The sequence below is a fragment of the Felis catus genome, chromosome A3 (genome assembly GCF_018350175.1).
Source record: "Felis catus isolate Fca126 chromosome A3, F.catus_Fca126_mat1.0, whole genome shotgun sequence".
NCBI lineage: Eukaryota > Metazoa > Chordata > Mammalia > Carnivora > Felidae > Felis > Felis catus.
The window spans coordinates 66,225,958-66,243,206 of NC_058370.1; the positions used below are offsets into that span (position 1 = coordinate 66,225,958).

General features: G+C 42.0%; 1 protein-coding gene across 1 annotated transcript in view; it reads right to left on the bottom strand.

Moving 5' to 3' along the window:
• The window catches only part of PIGF (phosphatidylinositol glycan anchor biosynthesis class F), a 106,580-nt gene that overhangs the window by 46,084 nt on the left and 43,247 nt on the right, over positions 1-17,249 (bottom strand). The window lies entirely within an intron of this gene.

Below are 17,249 nucleotides of genomic sequence, written 5' to 3' on the forward strand. Positions count from 1 at the left end.
GTTGGGGCGCCTGGATGGCTCAGTTGGTTAAGTGTCCTAACTTGGTTTCAGCTCAGGTCATGATCTCAGGATTCATAAGATTGAGCCCCACATCAGCCTCTGTGCTGAGAGCATGAAGCCTGCTTGGGATTCTCTCTCTCCTCTCTCTGTCCCTCCCTACCCTCAAAGTAAATATATATATATATTTTTTTAATTGAATAAAAGTTTTAAGTGAGAAGGAAAATCCCAAAACAAAACATGAGCATAAACTATTTTTTAGAGGAGACTGGGTGGCTCAGTCCATTGAGTGTCTGACTAAGGCTCAGGTCATGATCTCATAGTCCGTGAGTTCGAGCCCCATATAAGGCTTCCTGCTGTCAGCACAGAGCCTTCTTCAGATCCTCTGTCTTCCTCTCTCTCTGCCCCTGCCCCACTTGCATTCTCTTTCTCAAAAATAAAACATTTAAAAAATAATTTAAAATAAATAAAAATATTTTAAAATATTTTTTTTAAATAAGGCATATAAAGAGGCGCCTGGGTGGCTCAGTCGGTTGAACATCTGATTTTGGCTCAGGTCCCCACCTCACGGTCTGTGAGTTTGAGCCCCGCGTCGGGCTCTATGCTGACAGCTTGGAGCCTGGAGTCTGCTTCGGATTCTGTGTCTCCCTCTCTCTCTGCCCCTCCCCCGCTCCCGGTCTGTCTCTCTCTCTCTGTCAAAAATAAACATTAAAAAAAAATAAGGCATAAAAACAAACTATAAGATGACAGAATTAAGGCCAAACAGGTTTTATCAAAGTAAATGTAAAAATGATGAAATAATGTATTTCTTAAATCTCAGATTGTATTTAAAATATGCATAGTAGAAATAGCTTAAATATCAATAGAATACCTTTATGTACATTCATTCATAGAATATGAATGTGAAATGAAAAAATGATGTGAAGAATTACGCATGTCCATAAGCTTGTGTGCACATACCAAAAACCTCTGAGAGCAATTAGTACTGTTTTCTCTGTGGAGTGGAACAGAAGGTTGAGAAAAGAGAGACTTAACCCTTTTACCCTAATGGCAACTACCTAACACATTTTAGTTTCTACTTCCCTTACATGGGGGAACAGGAGACTTATATATCCTAGAAGTATATATATTTACATGCACATATAGGTATATGTTCTGAGAATTTTAAGAAGAAGTATATGTTCTTCTCCATTTGACTTCATTTTTAATGTTTCTCATGTTTGGTTTGCCATTTTCTATCTCGTTATATTTTTTTTCTTGGCCAATTCGAGAATACACTGCAGACATACCTTTTCACCTTTAATGTTACATATGCACTTCGTAAGAACAAACATACTAATAAGTACAGTTATCAAATTCAGGAATTTAACACTGATAGGATGCTTTCATTTAATCTACAGCCCCTATCTCACTTTCAGTTGCTCCACTGATATTTTTTTTGCAGCTTCAGAATCTAGTTCAGGATCATATGTTAGATTATCATGATTCTGTCATCTGGAACAGTTCAGTAGCTTTTGTCTTTGATACTACGAGTGTCAATACATTGAAGAATACAGGACAGTTAAAGTATAGATTATCCTTCAGTTTGGATTTTTTTTGATGTTTCCTTGTGTTAAATGTGGGTTATGCAGTGTGAGCTGAAATACTATGAGTGATGTGTCCTCCCAGTGTCACATCCAGACTCACAAAATATCCCTTTGTCCATATTGGTGTCCATTTTGATCACTTGGGTAAGATGTCACCCATTTTCTCCACTGTATAGTTACTATTTTTCCTTTTGCACTTAGTTGATAATTTGTGAGGAGAAATTTTTTTTAAGTTTATTTATTTATTTTGAGCAGGGGGAGGGGCAGAGAGAAAGGGAGAGAGAGAATCCCAAGCACACTCTGCCTTACTGGGGTTCAATCTCATGAACTGTGAGATCATGACCTGAGCTGAAATCAAGAGTCAAATGTTTAACCGACTGAGCCATGCAGGCACCCCAAGAAACTTTTGAGACCATGTTGATATTCTATTTCTCATCAAACCTGCCTCTTGTAGATTTAGCATCCTTTGATGATTCTTACCTGAAAACATTTTTTACTGTGATGTGTATAAAACTGTGATTTTTCTATTTTTTTTTTAAGAGAGTGAATGGGGGAGAGTGGCAGAGGGGAAGAGAGAGAATTTTATACTGAGTGTGGAGCCTGATGTGGGGTCATGACCTGAGCCAGAACCAAGAGTTGGATACTCAACTGACTGTGCCACCCAGGCGCCCCCAAAACTGATTTATCTAACTACATCATTCTTTCTGTATTAACTAATCATTCTACACTAAAGAAAAGATTTCCCTTTATCAGTATAGATATTTGTATAGAATAAATGCTTTTTTTCTGACCATTGGAGTGTTAGTTACAGATATGATGCCTTTTTACCACAAATACTTAAGTGTGTATTTTCTAAGAATGAGGATATTTTCTTACATAACCATATCATAATGATCAAAACCAGAAAATTAACATTAATACTGTTATCTAATATTTTTCCATATTTCACCAGTTGTTCCAGTAATGGCCTTTGTTAAAACAAAAAACTAGTTCAGGGTCCAAATCAGGATAACATTTTATATTTAGTTGCCATGTTTCTAGTCTCCTTTAATCTAGAACAGTTCTTGAATTTGTCTTTCAAAAACCTCAAGGTCATAAAACAAGTAAGTCAGTTATTTTATAAAACCTCCCTTAATCTGAGTATTTCTGATGTTTTTTCACAAGTAGATTGAGCTGCATTGTTGGCAAGAATATCATAGAAGTGATGCTACATCCTTTTCAGTATATTTTATGGTGTCATTTGTCCCTTACAAGGAGTTAATTTGAATGACTTGTTTTAGGTAGTCTCTGTTAGATTTCTTCACTGTAAAGTTCCTATTTTTTCTATTATGTTAGGCATTTTTGTTGGGAGATACTTTGAGAATGTAAATATTCTGTTTCTCAGCAAACTTACACTAATTTTAGCATCCCGTGTTGTTTTTTGGCTGAATTAATTGTTACCCTGAGAGTTGCCAAATGGCTTTCCAATTCTATCATTCTTTTTACATTCATTAGTTGGTATTCTGCTGTAAGGAAAAGCTTTCTCTTTTTCCAGCTTAGGAGGAATTCATGGATTGCTATTTTATTCAGGTCTGTTGCTCTCACTTGTTTTGATGTCAAGAGGTCTCAGATTTGGCCAGTGGGAGACCTTTCAAGGTGGTTCCTGGGTCTTTTAGACATGTTCTCATCACTTTTTGAAGAATTCCTTACTTTCTAGCACAAGATGTTTCAAGTTTACTTTATATTTTTCCTACCCAGCCCTGGAATCAGCCACTTCTCCAAAGATCCCTAGTTTCTTTCAGTGGAGAATGGTGTTTGAATACTAAGATACCTGCTGGGTTGCCATTGCGCCTCGGCCCCTTCAACAGAAAAAGCTAAGAAATACAAATACTAGAAACCACAAGTTTTACTGATACCTCCAGGGTTCTTTTTTGTCTTTCTTCACTCTGTATTTGTATATTCTTCCACAGTGAGAACCCTGGCTTCCAACATCATCCATAGAGTCATTCATTTGCAGAGCTCTGAATTTTTTTTATATTGGTCATATATTTTATAAATAAAATAATTTTTTAGCAAGCCCTCAGAAAATTTACACATGTGAATGTCATTCATGAGTCTGGTATTACAGAAGAAAGAAAGGTTGGGAACTTATGTGCATACGCTGCCTCCCAGATAAATTTGGCAAATGAGCAAATAGTACTAAATAACTTTTTCAGTTCAGCTGAAGTTTATTGAGCCTCTACTTTGTTCTCTCTGTTTGTCTGTAGGCAGACTGCTGTTATTGGTTCCAAAATGTTTTCTCATTAGCAAGAACATGATAACCCATCGAATTAATGTGAAATTGTGAGGTGTGACAATACCAAGGAAAATCTTGAAAGAATAGCAACTGAAGAGAGGGGATGGTTCAAAAGCAACAACTCTAACCAATTAGGAAGTAGACTAGGTGGTACTAGGAGAATGGAAGTGAAGGGAAAGATTTGGAAACCTGATAAAGGAAGATTTTTCAAGACTTGTTAACTGTATGGTGGAATGAGGAGGTGAGTCACAAAGGGTCTCATTTAGATGTGGTAATAGTAGGTCTCTCCACCAGATGGCAATAGTGTTCTTGGTTTTTAATTTTTTTAAATCTTTTTTTGCTAAAAGATTGGCAGTTTTAGCAATTTAAAGATCAAACAGATGGATTTGAGTTTCCAACAACATTGTGAAGAATTAATACAGTATGGCACCAGCACAAAGACAAACAGAGAGACCAGGAATAGATGAATCCATATGTGTAAAAGGTGGCATTATAAATCAGTGGGGAAATTCTTCATTAAATTCAACCTGGATCCCTATACTCAAGTCAAATCCAAAAAGAGTACGCTTATCATGACGAACACTGAGTAATGTACAGAATTGTTAAATCACTGTATTGTACACCTAAAACTAATATAACACTGTATGTTAACTCCACTTGAATTAAAATAAAAAACTTAAAAAAAAAAAAAGTCAAATCCAGGAAGTCCTGAGCTGCCTGTTTCCAACATCAGAAAACAGTTTTCTAATTCTTGTCCAGTTTTCTAGTTGTTTAGACCAGGAAGGTAAATCTGGTCCCCACTAATCATGGTTGTAAGTGAAAGTCAGATGTTGTTTTTTAGAGTTTTCTTCCTGCAGTTTCTTTTCCCTTTTTCCAGTTGCTTTTATCTGTTCATTTAGAGTTCTGTCTTCCTTGTTAGAAGTTTTCCTCAGTTGTCTGGTCATTTTTTGTTTTCTGCTCACTCTTAATAGAGTAGGAGACTTTTTGGAAACATTGCTTGTGTTGGTGGGCAAGTTGACTCTGAATTCCATGTAAGGTACAGTTTATCAACAGTGACACCACTGACATTTATTGTGAATTGTAGGATCCTTAGCAACATCCCTGGCCTCCACCCACTAGATGCCATAGCACCCCCGCCACAAGGTTTGTGACAATCAAAAATGTTTCCAGACATTGCCATATGTCTCTAGTTGAGAATCACTAATGTAAGGTGACCTCTCTGGGCTGTTTGTGAGGGGACTCTTAAAGTCAGTATCTTTAGATATTTCCTCTTGAGATGGTCATATTCTCCACAGAATTGTCCTTCAGTTTCCCTTGCCTGAAGGATAAAGTGGAAGGAGAGAGCTGGGAGCCGTCAATATACACGCATTCACTTACTCTCCTGTTTTAAATACTCTCCACCCACCCTCAGCTGTGCCTGGTGTTCCTTCATTTAGAAACCATCTGTTTTCCCATCTCTGGAACCTAAACCACTATACTTTGGCCAGATCGTGGGAGGGGCAATCAGCCAGTGTTATGGAGTAGGGGGCTGGGAGATCCAAGAACTGTCCTGATCCTCAGCCTTCATTCAACTAGTCTTCCTTAGTTCAACATCCCAATTCACTCCACTTTCAGAGGTGACATTCATCCTTGAGTCTTGAGTATTCTGGAGTGCATATTGAAATTTGTTTTTATCTTTACTTACTGTCAGTTTACAGTGTGGTCTTTCAGGTCTGCCAAATCCATTACCATTTGTCCACTTTCTACCCTCTCAAATTTAGTTCCTTTGGTATCTTCTTTCACTCTTTATTCCTGGGATTTATGCCACCCCCCAAAATACCTTTAATGTAGTTTTATGTGGGGAGGTTCAAAACGATAAAATTTAGATGTGTGTTTCATTATGTCATCCTTATCCAAAAGCTTCAATTTCATACACTTTTGATAGTTTCATCATGTTTCTCATGGTCACCAGACATTAACTATTACTTTGGAATGTGGGCTGTCAGGTAGAAGAGGACAGATACAGCCTTCATTTCCTTCCCACCCCTTCTCTTTAATATAATTAGATTTTGATACATGGAGGAGATATTCTAATTTATAGGAGAAGTGGTGGGGACAAAACTAAACAAAGACAAAGAAGTGGGAATGAAGAGTGAGATTAATGGAGGATGTGGGAGGTGAACCTGGCTGAAATTGACATTCACGTTGAAGAGTCATGGGAGACATGAATCTAATAAATAGATAAGGTGGGACCAGATTATGAAACCTACGGTACTGATTTGAAGAGATCAGACTGTATCCAGGAGGCAGTAGGGAAAGGTTATAGACTTTTAGTCTAAGTGATTGATGAAAGTAGGTTTGTAAAAATTACTCTAACAGCTCTGACAACAGATGGCTAAGAATAGGGAATGAACAGAGGCAAAGGAGCTTTCTAGGAGACTGTGACTGAAATCCAGATAGGAGTGATAAGGTACTAGGCCATAGTGGAGGGGTGGGAACAGAAAGGATAGATTGAAAAGTCATTGATCAGGAGAATTTGATTGGATTTGTTACTGGCAGCTGGTATAGAAATTAAGTAGATCACGGATCTTACATTCATGGATGGCAGATCTAAAATGCATTAAATACAGTTTTGGTTGTGGCAAGAAACGTACCTCCTACAGCACCATGTGATTTAGTTACTGAGAAAAGACCCGATGAACACAACTCAAGAAAAGGGTAAGAGAGGCTATTATAAGTCCACAAAGTGGTCTCACTAGAATATAAGGATTCCTAATGAACAGTCAGTCTTCATAGATCATGGAACTGAAAAGAAACTGAAACCCTTTCTCTGTTTTACTTCTGCTTTTTCAGTGAACACGTCCTATACAAGGCCCACATGGGGCCCTTCCAACCCCTGAGGCCCATATAACCTTTCTGGTTACATCTCTGCCACCAACTGCACCTTCCCTCTAGTCTCAGTTCAAATGCATGAAAGAGAATTAGGGCACGACTCAAGGCACAAGTTGTACATACCCAACTGGCCAACTGTGACAGGCTAGGTAGGGGACAGAGTGGTTACACAGTGATGTTCAGTGATGTTCTGTAGTTGTTCAGGATCAAGGGTCAACAAACTATGGCCCACAGGCCAGTCACCTATTTTTGTATAGAAAGTTTTATTGGAACAGCATAGCCATTCATTAACAGATTGTCTGGGGTCACTTTTGTGTACAATGGCAGAGTGGCAAAGCCTAAAATATTTACTGCCTGGCCCTTTAAGAATAAGTCTGCTGAGCCCAGTTCTAGATAGTTCTAGAAATGACTGGCATTTTTAAAAAAAAAAAACCTTGGGTCAATGTAAAAGATTAGTGGCTGCAAAGTAGTCCTAGCATGTTTTCCCAGGCCATTTTTATTGTTTCTTAATTCCATAATCACTTTATGAACTACATTTCAGGCCAGAAGTCACTCATACATCTCTAAAGATTATCTTATTGACATAAGCAAAAGCACCTATTATTGTACATTTATGAGCTAAACAAGTAATTTGATCTAGATCATTGTTTACAGTTTAATGGATATGTCTTTAGTCAGTTCTGGTTATTTACCCAAGGATTATATTTTCTTGCTACATTCACTCAAAAATAATACTCTGTAATTATTTCCTGTGTGCCCTGGAATGTTGAGGACTTTCTCCAAATGAGTCTTTTCATTTGTTTCCATAACATGGAATTGGCCTTTAGGTGACATGGTTGAGGTTCCTCAAACAGGATATTAACTTTCACTCTTCACAGCTGGAGAAACATAATCCTATTTCATGAGTTAGTGGGCCAAAGAGCCTCCTACCTTCTCACACTATCCTCCTTTAGTAAAATAAATGTTAACCTGGGATCTTTGTGGATTGCTTGAACAAACCTGTGTTCTCAAGGAGCTCGCTCCATACTGAGCATACTTAGCTAAGGCAGCCCACTTGGAACAAACGAGCCTTAGCCAAGCAGTCAGTGATAAAAATACATTGCCGCAAAAGCTCTGATTTATCACTCCAGTGCCTCCTACATGGTTTGCCAACAAACTCTTCTTTGCCTGCAATACAGGCTCTTTAAAGTCAGCTGCCACTCTCTCTCCAAGAGGAGAGGGGGAGAGAGTTTGTTGCTTTCACATTGTGAAGGATCCTCCACCCCCGTGTTCCTCCCCTAGGCTCCTGATTCAAACAGCGCAAGTTGAGAAACAGAGAAATACAATCTCCCTGCCGAATCATGCAGCAGTTAGCTCTTTCGAATGAGCAAAATGTGTGTTCATAATGATCAAATTTGAAATGTATAGCAATCACTGCTTCTGGAAATTTGGGGCTGTTTCTGGGCCAGATCAGCCTCCAACCAAGTAAGTGGCAGCTAGCCTGCGGCCAGTCCTGTCAGAGCTTGCCCTGTCCCCAGAGCCCTGGGGACTCCTCCCACCTTATCCCTTCCTGCCCAACTCAGAAGCCTTCTTGGACACGTCAGCAGGAGACCACCCTTTCACATGTCTTCCCAAGGGCAACTCCCTCCCCCATCTAAACTGTAAAATCCTTAATTCCAAAGAAGCTTATTCAACAGGAGACTTAGATACACTTGCCAAGACCCAAATAGGATTACCTGTTCCCCAATATGCAGCCCAGAATAGGAAGTCAATGGTTTTGAGTGGATGAGGGGACTTCAGATCTGCTTGGAGCAGGAACACCAAGTTAGAGGCAGGAAGGTTCTAGAGAGACTGTGAGTGAGAGAGCCTCAAGGTGTGCAGCTACTGCCCCTTTCTTCCCATCACCTCTCCCGACACCCCAGTCTGGCCAAAAGGCCTCCATGTTCCACTGCGGAGCTCATTGCTCACCCCATCCTCGAGAAGATCCCTTTATTCTCAGTGTTGTGTCTAAAAGTTGCTTAGCTCTGGATACCACACTGCAGAAAATGTGAAGAGCCTATAGGAAAACTGCTCTGGTGCTGGAGGTTTTATTTTAACTGTTCTATCAAAGTTCACTTTTTGCTCGGTGTCTGGTTTCATTTGGGGCTGACTTACTCTCTTGCAAGCCCTGGACCCATGAAAGCCATATTAATGTGGCAGCATAATATCAGTGGATCCCTGTCCCCCATATTTACTCTCCTCCTTCCTTCCCCTCATTCAGGCCGCTGGCCTAGTTCAAGCTTCTTATCGTAGAGCAGGGAGTGATAGCAAGAGGCAGAGAAAGAAGAGTGTCTTCCTGGATTTTGGTTCCAGAAGCTGCTTAGGAGAAAGAAGAAAGACCTAGCAGCATAGACAAAATATTTGGAAGAAAAGCTAAGGAGAGTAGAAATGAGTTCCCTGCGCCTGGGGGATGAAGTAAATTCCTGGGCAAATACCAAGAGCAGAGAGATGTGGCTGGATCCTGTGCAGCTACTCCGTGGGCTCACCTCCGGGAGATGGCGCAATCACAGACGGCTTTATGGGGTCTGGGAATAGAGAAGGTATGTTCAGATTCAAATCAAATAATCTGACTAGTGTGAAGGCTGTATGGCAACACTAAGAAAAATTTTTTTTCTTAAAGTTAAGCATGAAACTACTTTCAGTGTCAGTTGATTAAGAAACTACATAACAAAAGGCAAAGATATATTTACTAATGTAAGTTAATTTATTAATTATAATATTTATGCATATTTGAGATGGTAATCCATGTGGATGGGCAGATTTTTCATTCATCTACAGACAAAACATGCACATAGGTGTGCAGATCCTTTGAGGTAATTCCTTGGCTCCCAGGGGTCTGCAGTCCCCAGGTTGGGACCTGCTGAACCAATACATTTGAAATTGGTCTTATCTGGAAAACCCAATATGGATGATGGCAGTGCCTTGTAGAAATACCTCTTTCAGTATTCCAGTCTGTGGGCTCTGGCAGAAATAATAGTTTGCTGCAAAACAGATCACTCTTCTTTATTTGCAAAGTCTTCACACCAGCTGAATCACAGCTTGCTTTTCACTTCTCGTAACACCTTGCAACATCGCAAAATATTTGCCGGCATTTTGAAGGGGCGGCTGCAGAATTAGTAAACTGAAAGGGGGCCTGCCTTTCCTCCCACCCTGTCAGCACCTTCTGTTCCAGCAGACCGAAAGGCAGCTGGAGAACTCTGATTGCTTCTCCAGACTAGGACAGCTCTTGGCACCCTAGCCCGGAGCAAGAATGGAAGCAAAGCAAACATTAGGGAGTTTTGCAGGTGCCAGTACGTAATATTGTCACTTTACAGAACTGAATTTATAAAATGACTCCATGAAGGTGAATTGCTATGGTAACCAGCCTGCTCAACTTTTATTATATCTGCAAGTAAAGACGGCATGGGACATTTCTATTTGGGAGTATATAATCTGAGTTTAATGAATAACTACCCATGCCCTGACTCCTAGTTAACTAGGCTCATATAATGCGAAGCCAGGAAGGAATCTTGGCAATGACCTGGTTCCACCTCCCAGGTTTAGAGATGGGGAAGCGGGACCCAGAGAAGTGACACTACACAGCTAACATATATCAGACCAGAGCCCATGTTTCCTCATGTAGTTGTCTAGTGCGCTTTTCTTCATACCAGGCTGCCTTTCTGAATGGACTCACCCAACTTCCACAAGTGAATAAGAGAAATGGGACCACAGTTAGACACAGGGTATCATCACTTCTTATTGAGATGTGAATCAAGTATTGTCAATATGCTAGTGTCTCCATTAGAGTTATCACGGATTCCACATTCTATCAGCTTTCATTAACCCCAAATGATAGGTGGAAGGACAGTGGGAAGGCAGGGACAGGGGGTGACCTGATGAGACTCGAGCCAGTATTATGGTTCCATCATATACCATATACAGGTTAGCCATCTGCAAAGAATTAGAATGTACCAATATTACACTGAACATAAGGCAAACTTCCTTTAGTGATGTGATTCAAAAAATACCCTTTAGGATTTTTCAAGGCCTCGTTTCCTGAACAATTCTCATTGCACAAATACATGCAAAGGTGCTTTGGATAAGAACTTTCTTCCCAGTCAGTAAATCACCAGGCCACAGAAAATTGAGCTATTAGGAATCTCCATAGGTTCTTGTAGAGAGGAATGGCAGAAGTTTAAGAATATTTAGTACCATTATTTTAAAAGCAAATCAAAGTCCAAAATTAAAACTAAACAGTGAAATTAAAGAGTGCTTTAGAGTATTACTTCATTTTGTTTTAGTTTTTAAAAATGTCTTATTTATTTTTGAGACAGAGAGAGACAGAACATGAGCAGGGAGGGGAAGAGAAGGAGACACGGAATCCGAAGCAGGCTCCAGGTTCTGAGCTGTCAGCACAGAGCCCGACACAGGGCTCGAACTCACAAACCATGAGATCATGACCTGAGCCGAAGTCGGACACCCAACTGACTGAGCCACCCAGGCACCCCAAAGTATTACTTCATTTTAAAGGGGCATGTAAATACAAATACTTACTCCCCCAATCTGGAGACCTCATTGAAATGCAGATTCTAGTTCATGAGGTCTGAAGCCAGACCAGAGATTCTGTGTTTCTTTTTTTTAATTATTTTTTATTATTTTTTTTAAAAAAAATGTTTATTTACTTTTGAGAGAGACAGAGACAGAATGCAAGTGGGTTAGGGGCAGAGAGAGAGGGAGACACAGATCTGAAGCAGGATCCAGGCTCTGAGCTGTCAGCACAGAGCCCAAAGCAGAGCTCAAACTTACAAGCTATGAGATTATGACCTGAGCTGAAGTCAGCCACTCGACCAACTGAGCCACCCAGGCGCCGCTGGAGATTCTGTATTTCTAACAAACTCTCGAGTAGTGTGACACTTGCTGGTCCTTGGTGCACACCTTTGGTAGAAACAGACCAGTTTACTTGCCGCCTATCTCTTGAAATGCATTTGCTGTGAAACAAAGCCCTGGCTTTCACATCTGTGATGTGAAGGGATCTCCTCCATTCCGAAAGCAAATCCCCTAATAATGTTCCTTATGCTCTTTTGATTTAAAATGTGATGCAGCTGTTGCTAAATTAAGATGAGGAATCATTTGGAGAGAAGTTATTTTCTGGAGATATATAGGAAGCTGCACAGATTACAAACACCAAGAGTAAAACTCTTGTGCAGTGTGTAGGGTGACCAACCATCCTGGTTTGCCCCAGTCACAGGAATCCTGGCTTCTGAATGCCTAGTGTTCTTATTGTTATGTATCTCCATGATGCCCTTGCGTATGGCAGTGTATTCTGTCCCGTATGTGCGTGTCTTATATCCCTAACCAGACTGTAAGCCTGGGTTTGCTCAGCCCTGTGTGTGCAACACAGATGCTGAATGAAGAACTATTGATGACTGGTTGATAAATTGAAGATTATTTCTTCCTTAATGCTGTACCTAACCCATCAATGAGCTTAAGACTTAAACGTCTGGTCTAAGAAACGAGTTTATTCTGCCTGTCATGTAAGCTGACCTTTTAGAAACCAAAGGCTATGTGGAGAGTCTGATTGGATATGTGATAAAACAGCAAGCAGCTGTGAGGAAAAAAGGGGGGTTGGACACCTATCACAGTGGGAAGCCTGTTCACTGGTTGTATTAGACCACTGGAGGGGGAAGCAGTGGGGTATACTGGAAAGAATACAGGCTTGGAGGCCAAACACACCCTGGCTCAGAGCCTTATTCTGTCACCCTTGGGTTATGTATCTTTAGAAAAGTTTCTTAAAATTCATTGGGAATTTATCTCTTCGTCAGTAAGATGGGATGCCCTCTCCTGTGGTTGTTGTCAGAACTGTAGAAAATGTATTGTAAATTGCCTACTATGATGCTCAATAAAAGACAGACGTTACACTCTGGCATAATCACTTCCAATTCAAATTGGAAATTGAGTCAGCCGTCCATACTCAGCGGCGCGAGAAAGCCTGCTGGATAGTTTACACGCGGGGTAATAGCGCCATCTGGTGGCATATTTCTGCCTAGGCCGCCTTACAGAATTCGGTCTCCCCCTCTATTAACTTTGATGGTCATTCCCTTCAACAAGCATTTATTGAACGAACGGCCACTGTGTGCCAGGCACTGATTTGGCTGCTGAATGTCCAACAGTGAACAAGACAGACATGGTCTCTTCTTTTAGGGAGTTTGTGGTCAGATGGGGAAGACCAAAATTAAATTTTGAATTAAGATTGTGAAAAGCAGTATGAAGAAAGAGTACAGGATCCTGTGAGTTTGTAATATGACTTCCCTACGGAACTGCCATTGAAGGTAAAAAGGGAAGAAGCTGGCCAAGAGACTACATCAGGCACGTATCAGTCACCCAGCAGCATCTCTCTGGGTGCCTCAACTCAGACCAGGATCCTGCCAGTCTGTGGGGAGCTCCATTCTTGAGCTCTGACATCTTCCATCAACCATTCAGCATCCATCATTCCCACTCCCTGTGAGTCACTGGTGCAGGTGTCATCACTGATCTTCTCGTGTTATCCTTATACAGATGATATTTAAGAGGGTTAAGTAAGTTCCACACAGATATAAAATGACAGGTCAGAGACAGGATCCACACTCAGTCATTCTGCCTCCAAAGCCCACGTCCTTTATTCTATTCATGCTGTCTCCCTAATGCCAACCCCAGGTCTTTTTATTCTGCTGTTTGCTTTGGGCTGAATGGAAATCATTAGAAGAAATGTTTGGGGAGAATGAAAACGCGAAGGGAAAATAAAATGATAATTTGGTGGGTCATGTGTGAAGGCAGAGAGGAAACTGCTGGCTTACGTTCTGTTGGTGTGTTTTAGAAAAGTAAACCTGAGGGATCTCCTCCATTCAGAAAGAACATTCCCTAATAACGTTCCTTGTGCTCTTTTGATTCAAAATGTGATGCAGCTGTTGCTAAATTAAGATGACTTGAGGAATCATTTGGAGAGAAGTTATTTTCTGGAGATCTATAGGAAGCTGCACAGATTACAAGCACCAAGAGTAAAACTCTTGTGCAGTGTGTAGGGTGACCAACCATCCTGGTTTGCTCAGGACTGAGAGGTTTCCCATAACACAGGACTCTCAGCTTTAAAACTGGGGCATTTCTGGGGGCGCCTGGGTGACTGTCGGTTGCGCATCCGACTTCGGCTCAGGTCATGATCTCACAGTTCCTGAGTTTGTGCCCAGCTTGGAGCCTGGAACCTGCTTCAGATTCTGTGTCTCCCTCTCTCTCTGCCCCACCTCTCTCTCTCTCTCTCAAAAATAAATAAACATTAAATTTTTTTTTTTTAAAGGAAAAAAGCTGGAGCATTTCTGGTCACCTGAGAAATGGGCCAGACCACGAGAGTTTGATATACCCATGGAAGTTAGGCCAGGACAGTTATTGAAACCTGGTGTCTGGTGGAAGGCTTGGTCATAGTCCAAGGCAGGAAAGGTGGGACAAGGGGTGGTGTAGATCCCTCAGCAGGATACCTGTGTGCTGAGTCCCTGGATTGCCAGGGAGCCCAGAACTCCCACTTCAGGACCTGGGAGCAGAAGTAGTTGGCCTCATGTAGAGGACAGATATGACAGCAGAGTCAGGCTGGTCTGTGCCTTAGTTTCCTCATCTGTAAAATGGAACGGACCATATGTGAACTACAAGACTTAAATATATGTAAAGTGCTCAGAGCCGTGCCTGGCCTATGAGAGTACGTGACCTGTCACCCTGGAATGAGAAGGAGAAGCTCGTGTGTAGCCCTGAACTATATAGTTCAGTTTCTCTTTCTTTGTAAAGTGGAAACCAAAAGCCCTGTCAGACCTTTCAGAAGAAACAGAACAAGATACAATCAACAAGAACATGGACAGCGGTTAGGAACGTGTGCTCTGAAATCAAATCACCTGTGTTACATCCAGCTCTGCCATTTAGATGTTAATTCATTATTTCACAAACACATAAGGGCCAGACATTGTTATTGGCACTTCTTAGCAGGTAGGAACTGATGTGCATCCCATTTTACAGATGAGGAGACTGAGGCACAGAGAGATTATGATTTGCTCAATTCACCCACAGGCCAGAACCTTGGGCTAGTTTATTGACATCTCTGTTCACCTTGTTCTCCCAGAAAAGTGGAGGTAATAAATTATGGTACCTACCTCATAGGGTTGTTATGTAGATTCGATGAGATAAGCTATATAAAGCACTTACCAAAGCGTTTAGAACATTGTAAGCACTCAATACTTAAACATAACATACTTACTGCTTAATTGGAGTGACAATACCTATTATTACATGCTGTAATTATCAAAGATATAACTGGCAGTTTAAGAAAATGACCAAATGGTAAAGTTGGAGAAGTCTGGGGTGGGGCAAGGTATATACAATATCCTGAACTTAGTAACGGGAGGACAAGCCCAAAGATCCTATTTGCACGACAGACCTCATAGACCTTTGGGGAGAAGTGGCAAAAAGGACTTTAAGGATTGACGATTGGTGGGGCGCCTGGGTGGCTCAGTCGGTCAAGCATCTGACTTCAACTCAGGTCATGATCTCACCATTTGTGAGTTCGAACCCCGTGTCAGGCTCTGTGCTGACAGCTCAGAACCTGGAGCCTGCTTCGTATTCTGTGTCTCCTCCTCTCTCTGCCCCTCCCATGCTCATGATCTGTCTCTCTCTGTGTCTCAATAATAAATAAACGTTAAAAAAATTAAAAAAAAAAAGTAAAAGGATTGATGATTGGTCCCCAAATGCCACGCCTTACTTTCCTGATCTAAGAGGGACAACAAAAAAGTCTTCACCTCTGGGAAGAAGCTCTAGAAGCCCCAGACAGGGAAGCTGAGGCATCTGGAGAGGCCCAGGTGTGGGGCTCGGATGGTGAGTTGGGCCTATAAATGCAGCCTTTTCTTGCCTCCTGCTGTGGAAAGCCTGGGTGGGGTAATGGCTCCAGCCCATGTTCCAGATTTCTCTAGTGATCATCCTCCTGCTTGCTCGCTTGAAACCACTGTTGTCCTAGAATTCCCTCCCTGGCTTCATCCTTCTTGACTCTCATCTTTTGGCTCACAGAACCCAACCCTGTCCCTTTGCCTGCTCTGTTTTTGATTTGTCCCCCTGATTCCAGGGAAGATACATGCCCATCTGGCCCAAGCAAGGGAACCCAAGCAAAGAAGAATATCTCTGATAAGAGATGTGGCAGTGTTACTCACAAATAGCTCTAGACTCCTGGCAAAGTCTTAGGAACTCACCCACATTCTGCATCAGAGGGGTGTTAAACTTCATTTTGGAAACCTAGTAAGAGTTGTATGTGGTTATCAGTGCGAAAACAAGAACTCTTGTCCAGGGTGAGTTCCAAGGGCAGTAAACATCGAATGGACACAGTTGTCCAGCCAAGCCACATTCATCTCTCCTTCTCCTACCTCTTAAAAAGCTGTGCTCTCATGCTCAGGGAATTCTCCCCAGCTGCACTGCTTTGCCCCCAGATGGATCCTCTGTCTCCCCTGAGCCCTTTCACTTAGACAACTGGATTGGACAGTACCTGGTTTGCATTTCCATCTCTCCCCCGGATGCTGCCCTTCTCAAATCATTGGCAGCCAAGATTGGCAAATTCTGCCTCTCCCCTTTATGTGGATGCTACCCCCTGCCCTGGGCCGGCATCTTGGGGCCCCTGGTCTGTGCAGGGGGATTTGAGTGATGGCTGTGCAACCTTGGTGTCTGGCGTTTCAACTCTGGCTTCAGGAGTCTGGGGTCGTGGGGAGGAAGCTGGAGAGTGGAGCCACCCCGTGGCAGAGGGGTGCACAACAATGGGGAGACTAGCCAAGGATGATCTGTGGGAGGAAATGAGCGTCTGGCAACCCTGCTGGTCGTAGGCCATTGCGTCCTCTCCCACAAATTCATGTGGCCTGGGGAGACTTAGCTAAAGTCACCATGTGCCTCTAGGGTTCTACTAGGAAAGCTTCCAAGACTGGAATTGGGCTCCAACTGGGCTTGAGGGGTGGGCCACCCACACTGTGCATTCGTGCCTATGTTCAGTGGTCCCCAGGTCCAGTTTTGCTTAAATGTAACACACTCTTTTCCACAAATGCTCTGTTTTGTTCTTCAGATCTGACAGGAGATAATCATGGTGATGAAACCTCTGTGCTTCCCACTACTGCTACAAAAAGACCAGATTAAAATTTTATGACACTTTTGTTTTTGTTTTTTATGTATGCTGTATGTGAAAATATCTATTATGCAAATCAAGTAGTCTGCTTCCCATTGCCAAGCATCTCTGGCACAGGAGCTGTAAGAAGAAGTGTAATGAATGTAAAACAGTTTTTAGAATCCCTAATTTGGTGGCTGGTATATGAAGCTGGCAAGCCCCTCTCTGCCACAATGCTGCCAAAGACTGCCTGGGTTGGGCACTCCTTCCTTAGCGCACAGTGCTGCAGAGGCGGGGGGGGGGGGGTCTCTTCTGGGACTTCATCCCCAGGCAGCCCCCACCTTTCTGATGCTCCCATTCTTGCCCTGGGGCACTGGGG